This window comes from Zalophus californianus, chromosome 11 (genome assembly GCF_009762305.2).
Source record: "Zalophus californianus isolate mZalCal1 chromosome 11, mZalCal1.pri.v2, whole genome shotgun sequence".
Classification (NCBI taxonomy): Eukaryota; Metazoa; Chordata; class Mammalia; order Carnivora; family Otariidae; genus Zalophus; species Zalophus californianus.
This window is the reverse complement of record NC_045605.1, coordinates 64,483,758-64,492,076: the sequence shown is the minus strand read 5'-3', so window position 1 is coordinate 64,492,076 and position 8,319 is coordinate 64,483,758.

Below are 8,319 nucleotides of genomic sequence, written 5' to 3'. Positions count from 1 at the left end.
AAGTATTAAGGATTCTGACAGATCTAGAAATCTTACAGATTGTACAAATAAAGCTCATGTGGTGTTAAAAAAAAGTATTAAGGACTCTGTAGGTAGTTGTCATTCGTAAGATAGAGACATGTATACAATTTGTGGAGCATCTAGAAAAGGGCAATGATAACATGATTATTGTCTTCAGAGCTGTCATGGAAAGTGTTCTTTCCGGCATCAGAAGGCAAGCATTTGCAGTAGGTGGAGGTTGCAGAGAGGCATACATATCCTGGCTCAATTGGAGGGAAGCATCTCCTATAAACCAGGGACTGTGCTAACTCCTACAAAGAAGGTAGTATTGTTCATAGTTTTGCAGAAGGAAAAGCTAAGGCTCAGAGTGGTATCAAGGTACAACTACTTAGCACAATTAAATGAATTATCTCTAAATTTTTTTTCGCTGTACATGAAAGGTGGGATGGTCATTTCCTAGCAATATTGTGAAAGATTTTGGCATTGAGTAGAAGGTAGAATAAGGAGACCTCCAAAGTAATTTCTAATGCCAAAATTCTTTGATTCTAGGACATCTTTATTAAATGGCATTGTGAATCAAAGGTAGTCTCTTGTTGACTCACTGCCATCACTGCAAACAAACTCATTAATTTGGACTTGAATTATGTTTTTTTTTTTTACCCAGATTTGAAGGGTTGAAGGTTACTGTTCTCATGGAATCAGAAAGCAGAGATAAACTAGTTTGTATTATAGCTTGGATTCCTCTGTCAGCTGCCACTTCTTCCTTGCATTATTAATGCATCCTAAGTTATACTATGTTACTGTCTTCTTTGGCCAATGACCTACTGGCAGCTGTTTCTCACATGGTGTCAAGCATATGGGCATTGTGACAACTGTTTTCTTAAAGACACTTTTATTCATGGGTCGTGGTATATTCTGGAAGACTGGAGCTGCCAGATATCTGACCAAAATGGAGAAAAATGCGTCTTTATCTGATTTTTAGTAGTGATTGGTCCAAAGGTTCAAGCAGCCTGATGACTACAAGCTTTGTCTTTCTTTCCAGCACCTTTATCACACTCTTTCCTAGACCTGTGCCTCTAACCAGCAAATCACAGCCACCAAAATCAGAGAGGGTAATTCAATCTTAGCATTGCTTTTACTAAAGCCAGAGTAGCCTCCAAATTTGTAATTAATACAGAAAACTTAACTCTTTAGGGAAATCACATACTTTGACTTTGACTTACTCAAACCATTCCAGTTGCCTGGAACAGGAGAGATAGGTTGGGAAAAGGGAGTATGGTTGACCTAGTGGAGATACTTGTGTCTGCCAGACTTGGAGGGTAAAGGGAGGTAAAATGAAATCTTCTGTACTATAAGCCTAGGTAGCAGGAATTTAACTTTGCTTTCATCATGTGATAAACTAAGGTGGAATGTCTTGGGATTCTGTTATGAACTGCTGGACTCCTTGGATAAACTGGATTACCTTGTACTTGGGGAGCTGCTATAGTGGCTCCCATCTTACTTATTTTGAAAATGGGTAAGGACATGAGAATTTGATCAGTGCTGGGGCTGATCATATGAAGAAGCAATTACTCTGTTTTGAAAGTTCTACAGAAACTGTTCCCCACATGTCTGAGTTCATAATAGTTTCTCTGTGATAGATATGAACCAGTGGGGAATAGAAGGTATATTAAAGTGAACAGGTCTCATAAAGACCCATTAGACCACAGGGGTGTGTGAGGGGGACCAGTTCTAAGCTCTGAGGAAGGGTAGCTAGAGAGTAAGAACAGCTGGCCCTGCCCCACGGAGAGGAGAATTTCAGAAATAGTAAGGCTCAGTATCAGGAGGTAGGCGTGAGGGGAAGGGCAGGAATTGAAAAGAGTGATGATTAAAGGGAAGCAAAAACAAAGTGGGAATCCCAGCATCAGCCTGAGTTGATTCCACCACTGTGATTCAGATCTCTCTGTGTATACCAGAAGCCTGGAGGATGGGCCAATTGGAGCCTGTGTGTTAGAGGGACAGAAGCATCCTGGGAAGAGTAAGCCAGTCAGACATGTCTGACCCCTTAACACAAGTCTTGTTGGCAACATCTTATTAAAAATGTGGACTGAAAATACAGCTTCCTCCTGAAACTCCACTAAAATGACAGTAAAAGAATATTAAATGACATAAGTCAATGAGGACAAAGAACTTGGGAGAAAAGATAATAGCACTCAAACAATGTCAACAAAATCTTTGAATCTGGAAAGTAAAAGACAAGCAATGACTGTTGGAGCAGTCCAGAGAAAACCTAATGGGGGTGGGGGTTGGGGGCGGGGGGGGCAACAATAATAATAATCAAGCAAATGTATAGCACAGAATCTCAGAGAAGACTGAGTGAGGAGTTGGAGACATCGGTTATTTGAATAGCAAGGGGTAGAGGGCTAAAAACACAATTACTCGAAAGACTATAAAGTAAGTTAGACCTGAAATCCTCACTCCTTACTCATTTGTTTGTTCATTCCTTCATCCTCTGGAGAAACTGAATTAGTTGGAGCCACCAAGAACAGCTGGGAGCTGGGAGGAGGCATCTCACTGAAAATGGGGATTTAAAGTGGAGCATTCTGAAGCGTCAGACACCTCTGTCCGTGGCTCTTCTCCTAGGACAATGCTTTCACTACAACCCTCTCCAGGTGTTTTTTCCCTCCACAGTCCTATTACTGGTCAAGAGTTGGAAGAAGATGCTCTTCTTGTTCCATATCACTGCTTCCATTACTCCCTTTGTCTTCCTTTAAAACACCCCAGCTTTGAGTCTCATGCCATCAAATTGTATCACTTATTTCCCTTCATTATTGCTGTCATCTGTAAAGTCTCTGGGTCATTCACTCTCATTTCTCAAAAAGTTTAGCTCTTGGCTCATTTCATTCCCCACAACACTACTCCTGATTTAATTCTTGATGATTAAATTACATACGTGGATGATCCTCTCAACATCCTTACATATTCCTTGAATAACAGTGTTCCACTGATAGTATCCTCTCCTATTCCAATACTGCATTCATTCCCATGGTCATACCTTTGATTTTCTTATTTCCAAAAACTAATCCCTCCATAATGTCAGGCTGATGTATCTCACTGTCTGACCATCACCTTGTATTTTCCAGCCATCTCCTAGTAACTGGATTTCAACCCCCCTTTGACGACCACCTTTCATTGTCCCTACCCTCCCTGAGTTCCTCTCCTCACTTCATAACCAGTTTAGATCCCATGGTCAGTCATTATGATTCACTTACATATACTTTTAACTCCATTTACCCTCACTTTTTGTCTTTTCACAAAACCACAATGTTCGTTAAAGCCAGCTCTTTGCCTGCTCTCTCCCTGAATGTGTGCAGTAACCATGCTGATTGGTCTCACTTTATTATTTTTAAATGTATGTTATCTTTTGTTATTTTAATTCCAGTGTAATTAACATACAGTGTTATATTAGTTTCAGGTGTATAATATAGTGATTTAACAGTTCCATATATTACTTGGTGCTCATCACAGTAAGTGTACTCTTAATCCCCTTCACCTATTTCACCCAACCCCCTACCCACCTCCCCTCTGGTAACCATCTTTTCTCTACAGTTAAAAGTCTGTTTTTTGTTTGTGTTTCTTTTTTTTTACTTTTGTTCATTTGTTTCATAAATTCCACATGAGTGAAATCACATGGTATTTGTCTTTCTCTGAGTGTCTTATTTTACTTAGCATTTATATGCTCTAGATTCATCTGTATTGTTGCAAATGGCAAGACGTTCTTTTTTATGGCTGTGTAATATTCGTGTGTGTGTGTGTGTGTGTGTGTGTGTGTGTGTGTACATATACATAGTGCATCTTTATCCATTCATCAGTCAATGGGATACTTGGGCTGCTTCCATAGTTTGGCTGTTGTAAATAATGCTGCAGTAAACAGAGGAATGCATATATCCTTCATATTATTTTTGTATTCTTTGGGTAAATACCCAGTAGTACAATTACTGGATCATAGGATAGTTCTATTTTGAATTTTTTGAGGAACCTGCATAGTTTTTTCCACATTGGCTGTACCAGTTTGCATTCCCACCAACAGAGCACAAGGGTTCCTTTTTCTCCACATCCTTGTCAACTCAACCTGTTTCTTGAGTTATTTTAGCCATTCTGACAGGTATGAGGCGATACCTTATTGTAGTTTTGATTTGCATTTCATTGATAATGAGTGATATTGAGCATCTTTTCATGTGTCTGTTGGCCATCTGTATGTCTTCTTTGGAGAAATGTCTGTTCATGTCTTCTGCCCATTTTTAATTGAATTGTTTTACTGGTGGTGGTGTGTAAGTTCTTTATAATATTTTGGATACTAACCCTTTATTGGATATGTCATTTGCAAATATCTTCTCCCATTCAATAGGTTGTCTTTTAGTTTTGTCAGTTGTTTCCTTTGCTGTGCAGAAGGTTTTTATTTTGATGTAGTCCCAATAGTTTATTTTTGTTTTGTTTCCCTTCTTTCAGGAGACATATCTAGAAAAATTATGTTATGGCTGATGTCAGAGAAATTACTGCCTGTGCTCTCTTCTAGGATTTGTATGGTGTCAGGTCTCACATTTAGATCTTTAATTCATTTTGAGTTTATGTTTGTGTATGGTGTAAGAAAGTGGTCTAGTTTCATTCTTTTGCATGTAGCTTTCCAGTTTTCCAGCACCATTTGTTGAGGAGATTGTCTTTTTCCCATTGCATATTCCTGCCTCCTTTATCGAAGATTAATTGTGACTGGTCTTACCTTAAATTCATGTCCATAACTCTTAGGCCCTTACCGCTGCCCAACATTATATTTTCCTAGTCATTCCCCTTCCCATTCTCCTAGATCAGAGCTCCACTAACTTTTTCTGTAAAGAGCCAGATGATAAGTATTTTAGGCTTTGCATGTCATGCAGTCTTTTTCACGACTAATCTACTCTGCCATTGTAGCAGAAAGTACATAGGCAATATGTAAATGAGTTCAATTTGAATTTTATGTAATCTTTGTGTCACAATATAGTATTCATCTTTGTATTTTTCCCCAACCATTTAAAAGTATAAAAATTATCCTTAGCTTGTAGGATTTGGCCTCCAGCTGTAGTTTGCTGGGCTATCTCCTAGGTTATTTCATACCTTCTCTACTTCTCAAGTTTCTAACACTTCTTTCCCCATTCTCACTCTTAGATGATGACTTTGCTTTCATTTTCATTCATGAAATAATCTAACATTCACCACCCCTACCATGTCTACCCCCTTATTGGAATCTGTATGCATATATGCAGCTTTGCCTTCTGTTACTTTGTTACTATAGTACAATACCTAACTACAATATAACTTATCATGTTTGTTTATTGTCTGTCTCCCCCTTTAGAATCTTAGTTCCAAGAAGGTAGGGAGTTTTGTCTGTTTTATACACTGATGTATACCCAGTACTGAGAACACTGTTTAGCATGTAAGTATTCAGCAAATACTTGAATGAATGAACACTGGCTACCAGACCAGCAGGCACAAGTTTAGAGAATTTTTCTCCAGAGAAACTTACCTCTCCATCCAAGAGAAAAGACTCACCTATTTTGATACTTGGAGATCTCCTTGAGCATACCAAGTGGTAATTTTACAAACTTCTTTGAAAAAACACCCACAATAAGAAATCCCCATTTTATGGGATTGACTCAGTACTTAATGTGTATATATGATACATACATATATAAAACCAAAGTTTCACAAAATAATTTTCTTTTTATATGTGATATATTCTGATATAATATTTTCTATTCTATTCTGTCATTTGGGGTGGGTGGGAGGAAGGTTGGTTGCAATTGACTACGTTTATTTCACAGACCACTAATGGATTTGCAACTAGAATTTTGAAATACACTGCAGGGTGTCCTAGTTACAAGCCCTGTTATGTAAACAGAGCTTCCAATCAGCTCTCCTTCTTAGGCCACACTCTTACATATGAGTGGATAGCCAAGGATCTCCAGACATTTAAGAAAAGTTTCTAACACAAAAGACAAAGAAAGACTGAAAAACTCAATGCAGACAATTCAAGAAATACAACATTAGAAATATTCACAGAGAAATAAGATATTGCATCCCCAGATGGAACAGAATGCTATTTAAAGGGTGGGGGTAAGGGTGGATAAGAAAATACTCTAGGAAATGGAAGACAGGATAATTAAAATGTAAAAATTCAGAAGAAGATTTGGAATATGGAAATCTTTCAGGAAAAAAGTAGAAAAGAGAATAAATGATCAATTTTCCTAGGACAAAAACTGCAGCAGGCTTAGAGGACAGCTAGCCCAGCGTGAAGGACAATGACAGACTCCTGGAGGGTTGTCTTCAGTTTAAAAACAGAAACTAATAGGCTACCTGATGTGTTTGAATGTACTGAGAGGAGAGTTTTGGATAAATTAATTATAGATAGTTGAGTGCTAGCCACTTAAGAAAGCATGGAAAAAGAGGCAATGGCTAATTTCAGTCAAAAAACCAATATGGTAATATTATGCTTGTGGAACCAACTATGAATAATATATACAGACATAATAATATAATGAGGTTATTTACCTAAGGTGATATAGATACATTGAAGGATAGAGAAATAATATATGTGTTTATGAGAGGGCATTAGAGTATATATGCATAGTCTCTTTCCTATAGGAAGAAGTAAAATAATAGACCAAACTGAAAAATCAAGAACTAGTTATAAGCATGTCATTAATATGGAGATATATCCCAGAAGAGATAGCTAAAAGATAAGAAAAATTAAAATATACTATATTAGTAAAAATAAATACAAATAATATGTTTCATGTATTTGAAAATCTTAATGATTAGAGAGGAGGGACTGTTTTCCTTAAGTGTTCCCTTAGGACACTGGGAAACCAACAATACTGATTTAGCACTACTCTGAAGGAAACTTTTAAAATTCTCCCTGCTTTGGTACCAAACCTTGTGTTGCTTTGTTATTTTAGGGATTCCAATAACTTATCAGCAATAGGGGCACCAGCATCTCTAGGAACAGACAATATTCTGGCCCTATACATTGTTATCAAGGTGGGGACCAGCAAGTGATGTGGCATGGCACATGTACATGGCTTTACAGGAAGTGGAGGACAGAAAATCTCACTAAAGGAGGTCAGGTAGGAGGAAGCATCCTGGCCAGGCACATGGTAAAGGAGAAGGCTCATATAAGATGTTCCTGGGTATGTTCAGAAATAGCTGAAAGAAACTGTGTGGTGTGTGGTGTGTGTGTGTGTGTGTTCAGAAATAGCTGAAAGAAACTGTGTGGTGTGTGGTGTGTGTGTGTGTGTGTGTGTGTGTGTGTGTGTGTGTGTGTGTGTGTGTGTGTGTGTGTGTGTGTGTGTGTGTCCCCTCCCATAACCACTAGAGGCACAATCCAAGGAAACCATCATCACTGATGCTGTGCATGCCTCCATTTGTTCTGGACTGGCATGGCCTGGGAAAGTGTTGAGTAGATCAGGTAGGGTGGAAAAATAAGAAGGGGACATCCAAAAAGCTGTTTGATCACTGGAGGGGAAAGGGGATGAGGGGGCTGCAGACAGAGCTGCCAAAACCATGGTCCCACATACATGGAACTGTTGTCCCTTCTGCTTCCTAACCTTCTGACTTCCACACTTAAATCCCCCACCAGGGAATTTTTCAGGCCTCACAAAGAAGTGAGAGGGCCCAGTCCAGGTGGGAAGGTGCCCCTGGACCTGTGTCACTCCTTAAAAAAGAATGAAGTAGGAAAACTTAGGTCACAGGGAAGCAAGGAAAAGGGAGGGGAAGAGTGGGTACTAAGGGAAAAGATGGGTGCTAAGTCCACTTCGCCTGTAAAAAGAACACTGATGTGGCCTATAGGTCAAGAAGACCCTAGGTCAGAAATCTCTCCTCTCCTGCCTACTATGGTGCCTCAGATCCCATCCATAGTTCTTTGGGCTCAGCATCACTTTCTCATGGTCAGAAAGGAACCATGTAAGGACTGGTTCTTTGACAAGACCCTATGAGCCCCTCCCATTCACCTTTTCCCTTCTCTGGGTCCCCACAAATACTGTTTTTTACAACATCCCAGTTTCGGGGCGCCTGGGTGGCTCAGTCATTAAGCATCTGCCTTTGGCTCAGGTCGTTGTCCCAGGGTCCTGGGATCGAGCCCCGCATCCGGCTCCCTGCTCAGCAAGAAGCCTGCTTCTCCCTCTCCCACTCCCCCTGCTTGTGTTCCCTCTCTCGCTGTGTCTCTCTCTGTCAAATAACTAAAATCTTAAAAAAAAACACACACACAAAAAAAACCCCAAATCCAATATCCCAGTTTCCATGCACAAAGAT